Raw genomic sequence first — 21403 nt, forward strand, 5'->3', positions numbered from 1 at the left:
TCCCTCTAACAAAAAAATAAATAAATAAAACTAGACTAAAGCCTAAATATAGTTTTGTGATGATACACTGTGCATTGGTCTTTTGGAGACAGTAAATATTAAGACATGAAAAAAAAACCTCTATAAAAGCTTACAGTGCTTAATAAATAACTACACAGATCTTCTGAAAGACTGCACACACAGATAACAGAAATATTTTCAATTTATCACTTTTATGATTGTCACAAAAATCATTCAAATAAATAAATCAAACTTTGCTAAAAGAGGCACAACTGCTTGGAAGCTCTAATTATGCTAAAATAAACCCATAATGTCCTTCTGATTTAATAATGGCATCTCCACTATATAATTCTAACTTACTTATAAATTCAGTGTATTTCTCAAAATGCAGACTTCTGGGCCCCTCCCCAGACCTGCTGAATCAGAATTGCAGGGACAATGTTTTCCTGTCCACACTAAGGCTAAAGAACCATTACCTTCCCTGTCACATTTATAACAAAAGTTTTGAATTACAGGAACTAAAATCTCTTTGGGAATCTTTTAAAACTTTTAAATTTCATTACATAACAGATTAATATTTCAAAAAGATTTAGGTAATAAACGTGGCAGAAAAACAAGTGCATACAAAATTACAGTCGAAATTAAAAGAACAAATTCTATAAAGTATAGAACATTTTATTTTTAACTTAAGATTTAAGACATCTCTACTACTTATTTCAAAGACCAACAGGTGTTTGAAAATGAAATTCTTAATTTAAAAAAATTAAAAATACAGTATTTCAAATATGTTCAAATTAATTTACTCAGCTATTAGTAAATCAGGGTATGAAATGTTTGTATCACGCCAAATATAAGTGATGATTAGATTATAAAAATAAACTCAATCTATTTGTATTCCACTATTGAGTTTATTATAATCAGAAACTGATTTTTCATAAAGTTACATAACTTTCATAAACTTATATAAACATGTATAGTGGGAAGAGTAATGAGTAAAACTAGAAGCCACCTAGAGTTCATTTCTTGCTAATCTAGCTGCTAGGTAAATGATCTTAAGGGCCTGCATAAATCCTTTTAACTGGGGTGGGGGTGTACAACTATCTATCTTACTTATCTCACAGGATTATTTATTGTGAGAATCAAATGAGATAGTATGCAAATACATTCTCAAAAACTATAAAGCACTCCATAAATCATTACCATAAAGTATTCAGACGCAAAATTTGAGAAATGCTATCTGTAGGCAACTGATTTAAAACAGACTATCAGCAAAAAAATTAAACAATACAGAACATAAAATTGAATCTTTCACATTCAATTAAATATTGAACACTATTCATTATATTCTGTAAATGGTAAATAATAAAACATTAAAATTCAAGTCCATTTTCTATCCTATATGCCCATTTATAACAAATCCATTTCTTATATGAAGATACAAGTGGAATTAGACAAGCCATGAGGGTGTCAAAAATGGTTAGTTTGCCAGTCTACTTTCTCACATTTGACATTTCTATAATAAAAATTGTTAATAACTGTGTGTTAGCTTTCTAAAAGCTAAAAAAATTCTCTTTGGAATTATTCCTATAAACTATTGTATATAATTTTTCTTGTAATGATATCTCAGACTCTATAAAAAAATTCTCCAATAAGCTACTAGTTCCTTTCTATAGACACCTACTAGAAAATATTTTTTTCTCAATGAATCCAATAAACATTTTTACCTAATAGCAAAATTTAAATCTTAAGTTTGTCAATCTTTATTCCTTTTATTGCTTTTTTCATTAATTACAAAATTTCAAAACTCAAAAGTGAAAATATAAGTTTTAACTGTGTATACACATACAAAATAAAACCAAAAAACAGCAAATGCTCTTTTTGTTGTTGTTCAATATCGCGAAAGTTTTGGGTGGCCATTCCTTTTAAAACTCATTTTAACATAACAGTTTGATCCAAAATGAAGTTAACACGTTTGTCAAAGGAAATTAGTAAACTTAATCCCCCCAAATAAAGGGTTCTATAAAGTATATGTAACAATGTATAATTTCTCTGCATTAACCCAAGAGCTTTAATAATGTCCTTTTACCTGGGGCCATAATCCTCCACTTGAAAGAGACCATGTAATACTAAGAGCATAAACCATCTTTCATCTCAAACAGACTTTTGGCTTAGTTTTTGTTTAATAAAGATCTACCTACAATCAACAGCTGATGCTTTACAGTAGTCTATGAAGAAATCACAAGTGTTGAATTAAAATTTGAAGGAAGACAGAATGGTAATAATGTCTTGTGGTTTGTAATTAAGATTATATTAGATATTATACACATGTCAATTCATTCATTATTTGAGAGCTAAACCTTTTTTTCCCTCATGTTACAGCTGTAGTACAATAATTGAAAAGTATGTTGTGCCTAAAGCGATAGTGTACCTGTACATTTTTGAGCTGGGAAGGAGTAAGAAAGGGAAGGAGCAAGTAGGCAGGGAAATCACAACAATTCAGCTGTCACTACAGCATCTGTTTTCTAAACATGAAAAATTCCATTTATTTTTATATGCTCTGAACTTGAGAGAAGCCATATATAGAAACCACTTTTTCCAACATGGTCTTTATTAAACTGAATATTAAGTACTCCTCCTAGAAGTGCTCATTTGTATTACTTTAAAACAAGTAATTATAAAACTGAGTAAACCCATAAAAGGCAAGTAGATGGAAGATAACAAAAAATTACTACACCTTATGCAAGCAAGGTTAATAATTTCACTGATTTTGCATGTTTGTTTTAGAAACTGTTAATATTCAGCAGCTCAAAATATTGTAAAACCACTATAATGCTGGTAGTGGTATAGCTACCTTTAAACATCTATTTACATGCATCTATTACTTTTCTTCTAATTCTTAAGCAGATCCAGACTACCAATACGACTATTACTTTATCATAATCATAAATCAAAATCAGTTTGTCACCTCATCTTAGAATGCTATATTAGATCACAAGCTTCAATTAAAAAATTTTAATTTCTATACAATTGAAGAAATTCCTTCCAAAAGACTTAAGAAATTACAGAAAACAATTTCCCCTTATAATGTTTAAATGGAGATGTCAGAGATGACAACTATGATAAAAATCAAGAAGGCGTACTCCGAATTTTTACCATTTGAATAAAAGTAAATCAAGAAATTTAAAATTAAAGGTGGCGCTCTGTCCTCAACTCACCCGAATGTGACTCACTTTTGCAGACTATATGGTAGGAAATAACAGTTACTTTTCAAAGATCTTTGCAGTTACACCCAAGCCAAAATCAGGACAGAGATCCACCCTTAATTACAGCAATTTAACTGACTTACCAAAGCAAGGTAGAAACTAAAACGTCCCCCTGAAATCATGGCTTTAAAAAGCCCATTTCTTATTAGCCTTCAAAGATTCCCGATAAGAAAAAATGTCTCTATTTACTTCAAATTTGAACTCACCAGAAAGGGGGGAGATAGGGAAAGGGGAACACAAGTACAAAAAGCAGATTCTCCTCCAATCCCTCTTAATTCCCCCCAATCCGCCTCTGGCCACACACAAGGACAGGGAGTCTCCCCTGGGAAGGCAAGTGGCAGGGAAGGGGAAGGCCCTCCATTCACTCACGTGGGCCACCATCCAAAGGGATGCCCGAAGAGAGCTTCATACAAACCAGGCCCTTACAAGTACTTCTTATTATAAAATACACCCACGCTGAACAAGAGCCTTATTTTAAAGTAAGACTGTCCTCAGGTGGGGGAGGTTAAGCACAACAAAGGCTTCCATGTTGAAAGGCAGACAGCCCAAGACATATGCACAAAACTAGACACGTATGAAGAAATTCATGTAACTAATTTATCAGAACAGCAATCAACACCAACAGAAACCATTAGATTATTACTACATCCAGAAAAGTAGCGTGCATAAGCAGCCAAAGGTGGCTGTCTGCAGCGCTCTAACCTAGGGGATAGGCAAAAATCAGCGTACCGAGGAGGGTCCAGCCCTCTAGGTTTTTGCAGACTCCCTCAGCTGTGACCAAGACCTGCCCTCTTCGCCAGGGCGCCAAGCAATGCTACACGCACTGGATGAGTGCACTCCCAACGCTGCGAGTCCCGCAGAAAACTGGTGAATGAAATGCGCACAGAGACCGACTGGCCAGTGACGGAGGCGCAGACCCAGGGGTCGCTAACTAGCTTAGCTATGTGATTCTCCTGCAGGATGGAATAAAGGGAGCACACCCCACCACCACCCCCGCAACTGAAATGTCGTCCTCTTCCTTACTGATCCTTTCCAAAGAGGGGAGGAGAAGATTTTTTTTTTTTCTTTTAAACTAAGTCCACAAACACGAATAGGAAGCAACCGTGAATATCCTCGGGGGCCAGACGAAAGACACGAGAAGAAAGGCGAGGCGGCCCTCCAACTCCTCGGGAGTCACTGTCCTGTCTGACATGCATCCATCAACCAGCCCCGCCGGAGGCCGTTGAGGGCCCCTCGGCTCCCCGTCCGCAGTGCGTCTGGGGGGCTGAAGCAGGGGATTAAAGGGGTGACCCTCCCCGGGCGCAGGGATAGGGAGCGCCCGGCACCGCTGCCCTCAAGGTCACCACGCGCCGGGGCGGGGGCGACCCGTGTTGGGATGGGCTGTGGCGCGGCCAAGGCGGTTCGGTGAAGTCAAAGAGCCGCGGGCGTAGACAAGGAGGCACACTGAGCACCGTCCCTCGGGTCCGGGGCGGCGACTTCACGCTGGACCAAGCGCTGAGGCGCGCGGCGAGAACACGCTCACCTTTAAGATTCCCCAGCAGGAGACAACCTGTGAGGCCCCCCGCCTGCCCCCGCCAACTTCTCTCGAACGCCCCGCAGTCTACCCGGCAGCCAGCTGTCAGGACCCCAGCCGCGAAGCCACCACCTCCCGATTCCGCCCGGCCTCCCCCGCAGGTGACCACCCCCACCGCGGGCGGGCGGCGGCCGCCACTCACCTCGCGCGGCAGCGGGAACCATTTTCCGAGGGGGAAAGGAAAGGGAGGCTGCAGAAGGGTCGAGGGGGGGTAGCGAGGGGCAGCGGGAAGCGCAGAGAACAGGGGCTCGGTCCTCCGCGCGTCCGCAGACGGCTCGTAGGACTTAGGGCGCCACGCGGAGGTGCAGCTGCACCTCTCGGATGAGGCGGCCGTGGAGCTGAAAGGCTCGGCGTCCACCAGCCGGGGCTCCCTACTCACGCTGCACTGCGAGGAGGCGGCGGCGGCGGTGAAGGAGGAGGAGGCGGCGCCCGACCGGCCCCCGCCCAGAGCCCGGCAGCCGCCGAGTGGCCGCCCGCGTCCCCGCAGGACCCGCCTCCTCAGCTCCGCAGAGCCGCACACTGGGCGCGCCGCGCTCGGCACGGGCTGCTTTGCCGGCCTCACGCTGCCGTCCGCAACGGCAGCGGCGGGCGGGGTGCAGCCCCCTCAGTGAGCACCGCAGCCCAGCCCGTTCGGGGCGGGGCCCGCGGGCACCAGAGAGAGGATGGCCAAGCACGAGGAGGCTGTGCGCAGCTCCGGGCAGGGGCCGCTTGCATCGGGTGGCCCGCAAGATTGCCGGGAGTAGGCAGAGGGAGGAGGACGCTCACCCGTTCCGGTCTGGCGCTCCCTTCTCTCCACACCCACACGCCTCCCGCTCCACGCTGGCGGCGCAGCTGCTCCCACTGCCACTGCCACCGCTGCCGAAGCTCGCGCCGCTGCCGCCTTGGCTGGGCGCGATCACGTGACGCGGCCCGCGGGGAACCTGAGGGCGGGCGGGCGCGCGCGCGCGCGCGCGGAGGAAGCGCCGCTCGGACTGGGACTGGGAGCCAAGCGGCAACGAGAGGGCGTTTAAGGGGAGGACCCGGCGAGCGCGTCCCCGGCAGGCGAGCGCGCGCCCGGTGTTTAGAACTTGCCGCGCGGTGGGGAAAGGGTGGCCAGAGTGAGGAGCCCGGAGACTCGCGCCTCCGCGCGCCCCTCCCGCTCTTCCTTCCCCGAGCGCTTCGGCTCCTTGCTGCCCCCGCCCCTCCAGCTCGCCCCTTCCCTCCTGTCGGTGCCTGCGATTGGCTGGAAGGTTCTGACGTCCGTATTTCCATGACGTGTCGGTGCGAAGAGGGAGGGGGTGGCGGGGGAGGAGGGGGCGGCTCGGGAGCGCGGGGCAGTGACTCCGTCAGTCACAGCTACAGCTTCGGCGCGGGGCCGGGCTGCTCCCGCGACTTGTGGAGACAAGAGAGCGACGACTGCCGCAGGAGCAGTGCGGACGTCCTTCACCTGGGGCCCAGCCCAAGCACCCCCGGGCCTGCGCCCCTCTAGGGCCCGGAACCTGGGCCAGCGGTCGGGAGCGGGCGAGCGCTCCTGGAGAGGACAGGTTGAGTCGAACCCCAGGCAGCGGCTCCTCGTCGCGTCTCTGCGCCCACTGTACATTGGACTTGTTGCCTGTCCCGGGCCGTGACGCACGCGCCGGACGATCAAGTGCTTCCCCGTTGGCTCGCTCCTTGAGAAGAGAGCCCACTCCCCCTAAGGGCGCGAGGCACCCTATCTGTTCCTGCTTTCCGGGTCCACAGATACCGGGGATCCACCCTGCAGCGCCCAAGGGTTTACTCAGGCGTTTGGTCGATGCACGCAGGCCTCGAAAGATCTGTGCTTAAATCCTCGTGTTTTTGTTTTGGGTTTGCTTTTTTTTTTTTTTTTTTTTAACTTATGCTTTCTACCAAGCTGATGGTTCGTTTAATTCACTTGTAGCATCTTAACCCTCTACCCGTCATTCCTGGGGTGGGAGGCTGAATGAAGAAAATACTGGGTATCGTGCAGTATTTATATGCGAGAAAGTAACAGTTTTGCTCCGACTTTTCAAGAGATTTTTGCAAGTTAAAAAAGAAAAGCACCCATCTTGATATCTGCTTTAAAAATCAAACGGGTTTTCCTTCCTATACACGCATCTTTAAAGATTTGTATCTTGCCTAGGATACCGTGCTCCATCTTTATCTAATCGCCTCTGTTTGAACTAAAAATCCCCACTTGCTCAGAGACCTTGTCAGTGTTATTTTCAGTATCACTTAACCAGAACAAAAAGTTCTGCAGTCTGCTCCTCTCCCAACTTCATAGTGGAAGATTATTTGTGTAGTGTTCTCTAAAGCATTCCGGCAACAAGAAGTACTCCATTATATGTATGTTCACTCTCTGATAGCATTTATTAAAAATATTTTTAAAGGATTAAAACCAAACCACTTAAAAGAAGTTCAAAAGCTAAAAAAATTCCCAGTTGATCCTGTTGAAAATTTTTTTTTTAAATTTCACATATCTCACTAGATTAAATGTTACCAACCCTCTAAGAGCTGTGCCCTTAACATACAAAATTAGCACTGGGCAGAATGAAAGCATTTTTTCTTTTCTTTAATCACTGTTACAGAATTGGTGAGTACTTTACAATAAATAGCCCTTCCGGATACTATTTCAAATCTGCTTAATAGAAGAACAAATTAACTAAATTTCACTTAGGTAATTTCCAGTATTCTCTCTCCCTGAAATATCTTCCAAATGGCTCAGACATATTCAAGAATCCTTGGCTTTTTTCCAAGTTTTCCTCTAAGGAAGTTACAATAGAAAATTGAATTATACATTCTACTTTAATCAAGAATTTGACATTAAAGTAATATATGAATCATTACTATAGTACACTAGCAAATGAATAATAGATTAATATCTGTTCACTGTGGATTTGTGACAGTTCTAATTATAAAATGTGTGCTCTAAAAGTGTTGTGTTTCAGAAATTACTGAGCATCTTCATTACACAATGTAATTTCAATGAAGTTTTATTTATGGGTATACAGATACACCCATAAAAGACTATGTGTTTGAAAATATATATTCAAAAATACATACGGGCATATGAATATACCCATAAAATAATTGTGTATGTTTGTGTGTGTGTGTGTGTATATATATATACACACACATATTCTAGAACATATTTGTATGCATTTCAAAGAAACATGATAAACTTTTACTCTCATAATCAAGACAATTATACTGTATTTGTTGGTGTTTAGATTTTTATTCTTCAAATAGAACATAAGAACTGAAAACAATATAGAAATAACTGCACATTACACTAAGATATTTAATTTTTCTCCCATAAGCTTAGTATTGAAACCTCTGTAATGGCATATTTCTCAATGTAAAAATCAAGAAAATATTGGATTGCTTAATTAGTGTTTCTTAAAAAAAAAAAAAGAACTACCTGCAATCAATGAAGCCATTGTGTATCACATAACCATATCTTCCTGATCTTAGAACTAATTTATCCCTTGTATTTAACTTACCTAGAGATTTATCAGTGCAAAATAAGGGAAAATGTAATATACTTTACTGTTGAAATACTTAATCTTACAAAGTTCTTCTACTGTGATTTTTAGTTTTAACACAAAATTTGTGAAGATACATAAACCCTATGACAAGGTTACTATTTGGAATGTTACCACTGAGGAAAGGATTCATGTTCAAAATAATATATTTGTCAGTTTTTAAAAGTATGTTCCTTTCAATAGAATAAATCTAAATTATATCTTTGCTGGTAAATCAATCAATTCAAGATGTATAACTCACACAGTTTTCTAAAATTATCAGGGTAATTAAGCATAAAGGAAAGCATTAGAATCTTTATTCTCTCAAGAATTCTATCACATGCCATCTAACAACAATACAAAAATAAAGACATACCAACAGCTGAATATTTTTAATACCACATCCTTTCCCCAAATACACATTATGCATATATGAATATGTCAGTCCTAATCATTGCAGAGCACTAAAGAGAACTGATAGGTATAGGGAGGGAAAAGGGAGGGATATTAAAAGCTTCATAAAAATAGTTTTATGTATTCTCAAATTTCCATTAACCTGGATCACTGGAGAGAGAGATGTCAAGAGAAACATTACTTAGCTGAAAACCACAGAGAATCGTTATCTATTAGAAACAAATTAATTACATTGCTGAATTAAATGGAGCATAATTACAAGTAAGCCTAAAATAAGAATTTTCAAGTCATATAATGGAAAATTTTTATACATGAAAAATGTGAAATGGTTAGATGTCATCATTTGCCCAGAATTATTTAGCACCTAAATATCTTCAACCCTATCAGATATAAGGCCTTTTGTTCTACCCCAAATGTTGTATAGTCTAGGTCATATTGAATGGTTCTAAATCTAAATTCTAGGAGGTCAAAAAAGAGACAGTTCACACTTAAATGTTGTTGAAGTAGATTGTTTAAGGAAAATTTGAATCTGACTTGTACCACAAAGAATATATAGAATCTAGGTTGCAAAGGGAGGTGCGCAATAGAAATGCCAGGAAAGTTATCTGAGTTTGCTGCTTTTATTTTCTTATTTTCTTATTCTGTCATTATCCAAGAAGCATATACTTACCTTTGATATCTCTCACCTCCATAGGTGGAAATCATTAATTTTTGAATTAACGATGAATTTTGATATATCAGGGTTGTTATAAGGTTTGGGATAGATGCTTAAAGTTCTTAACACGATATTTGATGTAAAGTAAAAGCTGAATAAATGATGTCATTGTTATTCAGAGGCATTCATTCTTTACTCTTTATTACTAAGTTAATATGCTGCAAAAAAAAGAGAATAGACATTTTTAATTGTTTGGTTAAATAGGTTATTGTCTTACAACAGAATTGTTTGTTTTCTGTGAGACATACACTGTTTGTGATCCTTTTAAAGCATACATCATTTAATCATTGATCCTCATGTAATTTGAGATAGTCTAAGCCTCCTCAAGAAAATAAAATCTTAAATTTATTGAATCAGACATGCATTTGTCCAAAAGTAAACAAAAACTAGAGTAATGGCAGTTAAATAATATCTTATCAGAAGTTCAGACTGAGAGATTGTATGGTTGATTCAGCGGCTAAACACAGCCATCAACGATCCAGGCTTAACAGCTTTCTACTCCACTATCTCTGGAATATGTTACCAATAAAAAAAAAAAAATCAAGTTTTTTTTTCTTCATATCGATGACAAATCCTGGATTTGTCATATTTTAATGCTTAAATTTTTATATTATTGTTCATTTTGCCCACTTTTTCTTTGAAACTGTTATGGTTTAGACATGTGGTGTCTCACAAAAGTTCATATGTGAGACAAGGCAAAAATATTCGGAGGTATTATGACTAGATTATGAGTGCTATAACCTAATAATAATAGTGGATTTATTAACTGATATGGATTAACTGAGTTGGTTGGTAAATGTAGGCAGGTAGGATGTGGCTAGAGGAAGTAGGTCACTGGGTGCATGACTATGGGGTTTATATTTTGTCAGGGTGAGTAGAGATGTACTCATGCAGGGGGCCCATGAGTGGGCACTCACTGGCTCCCTTCCTCCCTCCCTCCCTCCCTCTCTCTCTCCCTCCCTCTCTCCCTCCCTCTTTCCTGGTTGCCTTGTCCTGAGCTACTTTATTTTACCATACCCTCTGCCATGATGTTCTATCTAACTTCTGGCCCAGAGCTATGGAATTGGCCGACCATGGACTAAACCTCTGAAACCATGAGCCAAAGGAAACTTTTCCTCCTCTAAGATTTTCTTGTTGGGTCTTTGGGTCACAGCAACAAAAAGCTGACTAAAAGCAAACTTCTCATTTGAGGCCATACAGAAGAATCACTTTTGAGAGCTTAGCACTGTAGATTCCTGGGCCACAGTACCAGAGCTTCTTATTGAGTCTTGAGTTTTGGTCAGTCCTTGAAGTGATTCTGATGCACCACTCTGTCTCCCCCCTCTGTCATAACATTCTTCAATGTGTTCTTTACTAGCTCTTATTTTCATCCCCTGGCTATCTTCCATAGTAAGTTTTATACTTGAACATTTCGCTGTCCTGACTTCTATAAAGTTGACCCATTTTTATGACTTCAGCCCTTGAGGACAAGAATAATGTTTCTTATTCACTTATTCATTATGCATTTGTTGATCCTGACAAATATCCTCTGAGGTTGTGAAGGCAGGAAAATAAGATGCTATTTAGAAGGCATTAGCATCAAGGTGATAGTTCATCCATTCATTTATACAAAGAACCTTTTATAGAGCTCCCATGCTTGTCCTTACAGAATTTGACACATAATAGGTGCTTAAAATAAAAATTTGACTCAAATGAATGAAAAAAAATAAATGAACTATCACTTCTCTGATGATGAATTCTAAATTTATATCCACAGCCTTATTCTTTTATTCCAGTGACCTCAGGGAACTTCTTTTAGGGTCAATATTTTCTTCTTCCAGTTAGAAATGATGGAAAGAAGCCAATTCACCAGTCATCAAAAACAAGTCACTGAAAGCCATTTTGTTGACACATGTATTTTTGATGACAGTGGAAAGGGGTCAAGAAAGGAATGCTGAAAAATGCTGGAAAATGGAAGGAGAGGTAAGAGGAAGGTAGAATCTAGAACAAATAGAGGGGATTTACTGAACAAGAAAAAAGAGTATCTCTTTTTCTGAGGAAAGGAAGGGGAAAAAAACTGAAGGAAGAGCAAAAATTGAAGTTTAGAGGGAGGTTGACTTAGGCATGCAAATGTCCATCTTAATATTCCTTTTTTTTTAGGCACTTTCAGTCATTAGCCAGAGTTGAGGATGGCTAAGGATTGGAATGGGCTGATTGAAGAAACTAAAGGATGAGCAAAGGATAAAAAAAATGCTATCCAAGATAAATTTAGCACCACAAGTTGGCATGACATTCTCTCATGGTTCAAAGTTGGGGTTTCCTGTTATGGTTATATCTGCTAAGAGTTCAAGACAATCTGGTGCAGAGTTTCTTAGCATGGACATGGTCCTGATAATCAGACTGTATTTGTCTGTTCTGACTGCAATAACAAAATACCACAGACTGGGTGGCTACAGCAATAGATATTTATTTTCTCATAGTTCTGGAGGTTGGAAGTCCAAACTCCTGGTGAAGGCAGGGTTGGTTTCTGGAGAGAACTCCCTGATGACCACTTTCTTACTGTGTCCTCACATGGCCTTTCATTGATGTGTGTTCTTGGAAGATTCTCCCTTCCTCTTGTTATAAGGACACTGGTTCCATGGATTAGGTACCCAACCTTATGACCTCATTTAACTTTAATTACCTCTTTAATGGCCCTTTCTCCTCACATCATGGGTCAGGGTTTCAATATATTAATTTTGAGGGAATACAAATCAGTTCATAACAGATTCATTTGATGATTTTTTTTTTAAATTCACATATCAGTGTCCTTCAGATCTACTGGATTAGGTTTCCTGAATTATATAACTCTGCTTCTCAAATGTCTGTGTGTGGTGTGTATACATGCTAGGGGAAATGCAGGAAACAATGTTAATATGCAACTGAGTACAAATAGAAGAGATCTGTAGTGCTAGGAAAAAAGAACTGAAAGGTAGAACAGCAAGCATAGTAAATAGATATTGACAGAGGAGATTATTGAACCTGGAAATTGAACCTGGAAATAAGTCAGAAATGTGTAAGCATGGAGTTCTAAAGATAGAAGATATAGCAGAATCTGAGCAAAACAGGGAGCTAAACTTGAACCCTTATGAGGTAGTCTGATATTATGTCCCACCAAATTTATATGTTGAAAGACTAACATGCAAGGTGACAGTATTAGGAGGTGAAAACTTTTAGAATATGAGTGGTCATTTAGGTCAGTAAAGCTGTGCAGAGCTTTCATGAATGAGATTAGCACTCTTCTGAAATGGGCCCAAAGGAATTCTTCTACCTTCTACACCAACTCAGGACACTGTTTGAAGGTACCATTTGTGAGCTAGGAAACAGGGTCTCAATAAACACCCCAAATTCCTTTACCTTGATCTTAGACTTGCCAGCTTCCAGAACTAAGAAACAAACTTCTTAGTTTCCAGAAATGTTTATAATCTACCAAGTCAAAGTTTTTTTTTTTTTTTTTTTTTTTTTTGTTAGCAATCTGCATGTACTACGACACCATCTGAAACTAGATTTCTTCATTTTAGCACACGGTATGCTGGTACGAATTCCTAACATTTTATCTAGCTCACTAAGTATCAAAAAGGCATCAGAGGCTTATCTTTTGCCCTGGACTTTGAGGAAGAGGTACCAAGGACAAAAGACATAACAGAAATTCACCTTAGATACTTCACTGAGAAACTGCATGACACCAAAGACAAAGGAGTCTTCCCAGCCACCAGAGAGCATAAAACAGAAACAAGCAATTAGCATGATAAGTAACTTCATACAGCAGGAACAGAGATGAAATAGAGGAGTATCTTCTTCAAAGTTCTTGGGGAAAATAGTTTCTGCTAGAATTCCATATTTAGCTAAAATGTCATATAAGAATGGATAGTAATCATTTTTAGAAAAAAAAATATTATTTCTTACAAACCAAGGGAACAGGTTCAGAAAGTTATTCATACTCTTAAATGCTGGGTTTTCTGAACAACATATTGGTTGAATGTCTGCATAGGCAGCAGATGTGTTATCAGTGCCTGCTTTTAACTTAAAATTTTTGAGTAAAGAGAAGTGAAGGGATGGCAGGGTGTGTGCAGGACTGACAGAAGAGTTATCTGTGTGTCCATAACAGGCTCAGCATAGGTGTCTAGGTTTCCCTTTGGGAAGACTTGAAAGGTAGTTACCAGCCAGGTGGAACACCTATCAGGAGATAACAAGGCATAATTCCAGAGGAGGGAGTTAAGTTAGAGGAGCAACAGGTTGGTAGGAAGCCTATCATAATAGGAAACAACAGTAGAAGGCTTTGCTGAGCTGTCTAAGAACTCCCATACACACCCCTAACTCTCCAAGTTTGGATGCCTGTCACACCAAAGGCATTGACAGCCAGAAGGGAATTACAAATGTAGTCTAGTCAAGAAAAGAGGCTTTGCCTTTTTCTCCTCCTTCATACTTCCTGTGCTCAATACTGGAAGAGCTACAGCTTTGAGAAGGAAAAGGTGAGTCAAGTGAAAGTGCAAATATTAAGTACCCTCTTCCCCTCAATACACAGTGACTGGAGAAAGAACATCTTTGGTTCAGGTGGAGAGTCAAGGTTTTAACAGATGTGGTCTTAAATTTACAGAGTTGTAAGATCCCAGAAAGTTAAGGAATCTGCTTCACATATTGTTAAGGAACAGGTGTGGGGGATTCATTGGGTGATGGGTCACCAGTTGAAATAAGTTGTTCAAGAAAAATTTTTCATTCAGTTGAGCTAAAAGACCATAACCTAAGAAGTAGGCAAATGTTTTCAGAAATTTCCTTGAATGTATTGGGAAAAGATCATGCAGTCACAAATCATAGTTATGTGAAAAATATCTTAAGTAGTTTTCTAGGAAGAAGGTTGAGATGACAAGTAAGGAGTTAACTAATGGCGGAGTCAGGAAGAGAGCACTGACTTTGAAATGTTGTAGATAAAACTACTGAACGTTATGACGATGAAAACCTGTTAACGATGGAGATTCCTCAAAACACTAGGAATGGAACCAACATAAGACCCAGCTATTCCATTTCTTGCTATTTAGCCAAAAGAAATAAAATCAGAATACTACAGTGATAGAGGCACATTCATATTTGTAGCAGCACAATTCACAATAGACAAGTTATGGAACCAGTCCAGGTGATGTCAATGGATGAATGATAACATGTAGCATATATACACAATAGAGTTTTATATAGCCATAAAGAATGAAATTATAGAATAGCTGGTAAATGGATGGAAATGGAGAACATTATGCTAAGTGAAATAAGCCAGATTCAGAAAGTCAAGGCTTGAATGCTTTTTCCCCATATGCAGAAGCTAGAGCAAAATAAGTAGGAGTGAGAGGAGAGTGAGGCCCCATGAAAATACAAAGGAGATCAATGGAGTAGAAGAAGGAGATTGAGGAGGAAGGAGTAGCAACAGGAATAGGAAGGAACTATGGAATGAAATTGACCAAATTATACTATGTACATATATGAATATACCACTGTGAATTCCATCTTTATGTATATCTATAAAGCACCAGCTTAAAAAAAATAGAAGGAAGACCAGTAAATTAGAAGGAGGAGGAAGGAGAATAGGGGTAGGGAGAAGGTGAGGTAATGAGGAAGTACCGGGGACTGAAATGGAACAAATTATATTTCATGCATATATGATTATGTCAAAATGAAGCCCATTGTATGCTTAGCTAAAATGCACTAATAATTTTTTAAAACTGGGAATAAACTGTATTTGGTCCGATGTGTCTTCCTATTTCTACTTTCAAGACCCAGAAATGCTGAATTCTTGACGAGAATTTCTTTATGGTATTGATGGAGAAACTTCTGTGGACAGCTTGACACAGAATCAAGTTGTCCTACCTACTCTGCCACCTGACTATTGTTAAGTTTTCTGGTTCCAGACCATCTGCCAAGTTCTATGTGTCTTATTTTTCTATTTTGGAATCTGAATCCTCCAGTTTCTCACTGTTTGCCCTGAACTCCAGTAACCATGATGTTGTAATCTTCTTGCCTACCCAGTTTCTGACCCAATGATTAGACTTACTTCTCACATCTATTTATATTTACTTCTGCTTGTTTGTTGCTCAGTTTCTGACCTCACTGGCTCATCTTGAACTTTAATTATGACTGTTTCTGAAAACATGTCCCAATGGCTTAATCCCTTTCCTTGTCAAGACTCTTCCCATTTCCAAATGCTGGCCCCTTTTAAAAATGCCTTGTTATCAGAAATCATAATCCTAGCACCAAGGATTAAGCATGTTTGTCCATGATCTGTTTCATCTTCTTATTTTTTTTACTAGTTTTTAAAAATTATTTTTCTCAAATGCCTTGCTTTAATGTAAGCTATGAAATTACTCCACCATCAAGTTACTCCACCATCAACTCCACAAAGTTTACCAAACAAAATTGTTTTTCTCTTGTTTATGAGACTACAGAAACATTTCTACATATATAACCTGTTGAAAAGAAAGAAGATTTGATCACTTTGACTTAGTTATGTAAAATTCTCTTTGGGCTACCATTATTCTGTTGATACAAGTTTATACATACATGACCTACTGTATTTGTATAAATGTTTTTTTAAGATAGTCCTAGTCTAACTAAAGGTGTTTTTTCTTTTTTTAATGTTTTTTTCTGTTACCATTATAATTCTGTTTTGCATATATTTTACCATTCCTTTCTTACTATGATATCCATTCTCACTATCCTTTATAATTCCTCTTCATGTCTTTAAAAATTAAGTGTTGTTCACTTAATAACCTCATATTCTTTCTACTTCTGTGATTTTGACATCTTTCTCCAGGTTTTAAGAACCTTATCCATTGCTATTATAAATAGAAAAATAATTAAGATTAATTTTCCATTTAACTCCTTTTTCTATCTGCAAGAATTTAAATGGTAAAACCAGGCACATGATATAAATGTGCACACACACACACACACACACTCTTTTTAATTCTTTTCCTAATATCTTCCACATTGAATATTTATAATTAGATTTTTATACTAAGTATGAATAATTATCTGTGTATATATATATATATATATATATATATATATATATGTATTTTTTCTAACTTTAATTTGTTCTATATATATGAAATATATGTATAGTGCAAAAATCTATAATCACATGAAGGGTAAGAAGTTGTAATTTGTGTGTTGTAGTTTTGCTGAGGACATAGTGTCTGGACTTAGGGAATGTACATATCTAGTAGTACTGACAAGTCTGAGCAACAAGAAAAAAAATTCCAAGGAAATATATAAATATGTAACAGCATGATATTTATTGGATAAATTCATGCTGAGGGCATTAAAATTAACTGAAAACATTGCTATAGGAGGGCTGGGGATATAGCCTAGTTGGTAGAGTGCTTGCCTTGCATGCACAAGGCCCTGGGTTCAATCCCCAGCACCACACACACAAAATTGCTATGGGAAAGATGAATCTTAAACTTGGCTTTGAAGAAGAGGTAATATGGCATTTAGAAAGAGCCTGAGCTTAGATGTTAGGCCTGTATTTGAACTCCAGTTCAAAAATTTATCAGATGTATGATCTTGGTCAAATTGCTAATATGCTCTAATTCTTTAGTTTCCCTCTGTCTAAAATGGAAATAACCTTCTAAGGTTCTTTTGAGGCTGCCATTAGATAAAGTCGTTTTTTTTAGTAGATATTCAATGACTAGATGTTTTAATTAATCGTTTAGCACATAATCTGCCACATTTTGAATTAAGTCTTCATATTCTCTAGTATATAGAAAGGTAATATGATTTACTAGATAGTAGATCTAGTATTACTAGATACTAGAAAATGTACTAACAGTTTATACAGATTCAAAAGCAATTTTTAAATTTTATAACCCATATCATTAAAAAGAAGTTTCTAAAAGTTTAAAGAATTTTTAAATAGTAAGTTGAAATTTAGATCTAGATCCTCTGAACACCTTAAACAATTCTGACTAGGAAGGAATGACCTTCTCAAAGATCATATTAGTTAAACTAATATTAGTTAAACTAATAACTCTTTTTTTAAAATTATACAGGATCCTTTTATATCTAGAAGATTGCTATGATTTAGTTGAGATCAACATAGTGGATATACAGACATGGCAAAAATATTAGCAAATGTTTCTGAACAATTATTAAGAAGAGCAACACACAGCTTTCCCTGGAAACAAAGATAAACCCTTCTTTTATGAAAGTTTCAGATGACCACTGAACTCTGATCCAGAACTCAAATAATGAGTACGAACCTACCTTCTCAACAAGAAATGTTATCCCAGCAAGGCAGCTGTGAGCTAATTAAACAGCCAAGATCGCTGTGCTGAACTTCAGTACTGCATTTAGAGAATTAATTCAGAGGACATGTTATTAAAGTCTAGGGTTTATCAGAAGAAGACAGCTTTTTTTTTTAAAAGCAGCATTCAAAAAATTAACATACTGTGTAAGCTTCTTGTTATAGATGGAGCCTATGAGATCCTTCAAATAGATGCAAAAACGAAGCAATGAATTTCTAAGCAAATAATAAAGCTATTGCCCTCAGAGACTATGATCTAAAAATAGTACTTATGATAACTTGAGAGCACTTTCAAAAGTAAATTTTTTCTCTATACGGCTATTTCTAAAATTTTAAAAGCCACATTGATGATCACAGATATGCTGGAGTCTCTCTCTCTCTCTCTCTCTCTCTCTCTCCCCCCCATCTATCTATATATATCAGAAATATATAGCTATTCTTTATTTAATTAGAAATGAATCAGTGATAATTGGAATGTGTAATGCAAGAATGTTTTAAGTTACTGTGAAGTATACTTTTCCTCCTAATTAAACTTAATAAATAAGTTTCAAAATTTATACTTAGAAACATGAACAATAAGAAATCTTACTTTATTGGTAAATGCTGATGGCTGTAATTATTTAACGAATTCTTCACAATCCTGTTCCCATTTCTAAAATGAGGAGAGCAGCACTGAGCTAATCTTCCTTTCAGTGTGCTAATGAAATGAGATGGCAGTTTTGAATAGTTTAATATTTTTCATACTTATAAAGTAACAGGCAAATATCATTCTGAAAAACCAATAGGAACTCAGACAGACACTTCATTTAGACAAACAAATAAACCTCACCTTTAATGTGCTCCTATTTATAAGCTTAATAGATACAAAAGAAATTAAAGCTTTGGAGTAATATAAGGGAAACTTCCAACATGTCTTTTAAAACTTATTTTTAGTTTTCATATTTAATTATGAAAAATTAAATCTACATATAACTGTAGGAAATATAATGATACTGTGCCTACTTTTGAACCGGTGTTAGTCTTTTAATGAGGTTAACTCAGTTGACTTTTTAAATTTTTGAGTAGATACACATATCTGCTCTGATCATCCCACATGAATCCTATCAGATTGGTTTCTAGATGGATGTTCAAGTCCTTCTCCAATATAAGAACACCATACTTAGTCAAAGGGTGGATCTCCTATCTAGATCCTCTGAACACCTTAAACAATTCTGACTAGGAAGGAATGACCTTCTCAAAGATCAATCTTCTAAAGCTAATTGCATGAAAACAAAGACAGTTAACTATCTTGGTAGATTTTTCCAGCAAGCTTTACACTTTGAATCAAGACATAGAAATTTAAAATTATCCTCTGTAGCTCATCCAAGCTAGGTACTCCCTTAATAAGATGCCACAATAAGCCCTTTCCCTGGGATCACAAGCATTGCTACCCCTGGTTTATTGGTGATTGCCTTGTCACATTCAGGGTATAGCTTGGAAGGAATCCCTGAAGCAAAGATTAGATGGCTTGATCAAACAAGGTAATAGCATCTTTTTCTTGGATGGGGATAAATTTTGAATAAAAAATGATAGAGGAAATGAATTATTCAGAAGAAGTCTAGTGTTACTTTTAGGAAATGCATTGAATACAATTTAAATAGTAAGAATTTTTGGAAGTGGAGGGCGGTCAGAAAGTAGGATGAGATTAGAAGGAGTTTGGGGTCACCAAGGCAAAGATGATCAGGATATTGAATTAGTAGAAATGTTTTGCATGATAAAATAAATTTAGACATACTATCTCTCTTCAGATATTAGGGTTATAACCTGGAAAAGATCATAAACCTATGTATAGGTAACTTTTGCTTAATAGAAGCAATCATATTTGCCCAACACTGAGAACCTAGCTACATTCAGGCACCAAAATAAGATGGTAGGTATAAGAGATACAAGGCTCATAGCCTAGTAGGAAAAATAAAAAGAAAAAAGAAAGAAAGAAAGCAATTCTAATTCAGTGTAATTCGTGCCAAGTAATCGTGTGTTGTATGGGAACTTCATAGACAAGATGATGCCCAAGCTGAATTTTGAAAAATCAACTTGGCCATAAAAGGTAAAGAGGGGAGGGCTTTTCATGAAGAAGGAACAACATGTATTAAAAGGAAGGGGGGCAAGGGGAAGTATTAGCTCTTTACAAATTACAGATTTATTAATAATTTTAGAGCATAGAATGTCACCAAAAGGGAATAAAGTTAAAGAGACTGACTGGGATCAGTGTCTTGTATATGATGGCAAGGAGCCTAAAATTTATCTTGAAGTCAATGCGAAGCCATCACAGAGGTGACAGGATCAGATTTGTTTAGAGAGGATTATGAATTAATTGTGGTAGCGGGTAAGGACAACTCTCCAAGAAGGCTGGGCTGTTTCAGTAGGGCAAGTAGCAGTGATGAGAATATAAACCAGGTCTTTTAGTTGTCTTTACACTGCTGTGTCCAAAGTTCAGACAAGGACAACATGGAGGACAAAAATTTATTTTAGCTTATAGTTTCAAAAGTTCAGTCCATGTTTGGCTGACTCCATAACTGTGTGCCCAAGGTGAGGCAGAACATCAAGGCAGAAAAGTGTGGAAGAGAAGAGCAGCTCAGGACATGACAGCCAGGAAACAGAGAAAAATCTCTCACTGGGGACAAAATATAAACCCCAAAGACATATCCTCAGTTACCTGTTCCTCCAGCTGCACCCTGCCTGCCTATATCCTTACCACTTAATTAATTTACATCAGTGGATTAATCCACTGATTGTGTTATATCTCTCATAATCTAATCATTCTACCTCTGAAAATTCTTGCATTGTGTCACCTGAGCTTTTGGGGGATGTCTCATATCTAAACCATAACATTCAACCCCTGGCCCCCCAAACCCATGTCTATCTCACAATACAAAATAATTTAGTATTTAGTCTATTTTCAAGAGTTCCCATAGTCTTAACATAATTGTCATAAAGTTCAACTCCAAAATCTCATCTGAGGCTCAAAGCAAACTCTTAGCTGTGAGAGTAAAGATCATAAGCAAGTTATATATATTCAATATATAATGGCACAGAAGGGATGAGTCCAAGGCAAGGCCAAAATCGAACTGGGAAAACAAATTCTGGAGCTTCATATTCAGAATCTGGGTCCTGTGGCATCATGATATTTTCTCCAAGGACTTGTGTAACTCCATCCCTATGGTCTTGCTGTAAGGGAATTGATGGTAGAAATGGAGATGAGGGGGAATATTAAAGAATTGAACTATATAGGATTCTGATATTAGTTGACTCATCTAGACATGAGTAATCATCTACACAAATCAAGTATAATTTTGAGATAGAAACAGAGATAATGAGACAGAGATAACATATTTGAATGTTATATAAATAATATATATATATATATATATATATATGTGTGTGTGTGTGTGTGTGTGTGTGTGTGTGTGTGTGTGTGTGTGTATTCATGCAACAAAACAATTGAGGCCAAAATTGTTGATATAAGGATAAAAGGATAGAAAATCTCCTTTCCTGTAGGTTGAATTTTTGCCCAATATATAACACATATACAACATTTTATATAGTACATGAATATGATTTCTATAATCATTCTCTTTCAACCAAACTAAA

The 21403-nt window shown here is 38.2% G+C and overlaps 1 protein-coding gene across 5 annotated transcripts in view; it reads right to left on the bottom strand.

The window, feature by feature from the left end:
- Positions 1 to 5964, bottom strand: part of Atp2b1 (ATPase plasma membrane Ca2+ transporting 1) — a 106638-nt gene extending 100674 nt beyond the window's left edge. For 3 of the 5 annotated variants that reach the window (XM_076854932.1, XM_076854930.1, XM_076854928.1), the window contains exon 1: positions 5602 to 5963. The gene's annotated coding sequence lies outside the window, so the exon portion shown is untranslated. Of the gene's footprint in view, positions 1 to 4978; positions 5197 to 5601 lie in introns of those variants that run through there. The other 2 variants (XM_076854929.1, XM_076854931.1) reach the window with 2 other exon arrangements.
- Between the last annotated feature and the right edge of the window lie 15439 nt (positions 5965 to 21403).

The sequence above is a fragment of the Callospermophilus lateralis genome, chromosome 4 (genome assembly GCF_048772815.1).
Source record: "Callospermophilus lateralis isolate mCalLat2 chromosome 4, mCalLat2.hap1, whole genome shotgun sequence".
Lineage (NCBI taxonomy): Eukaryota > Metazoa > Chordata > Mammalia > Rodentia > Sciuridae > Callospermophilus > Callospermophilus lateralis.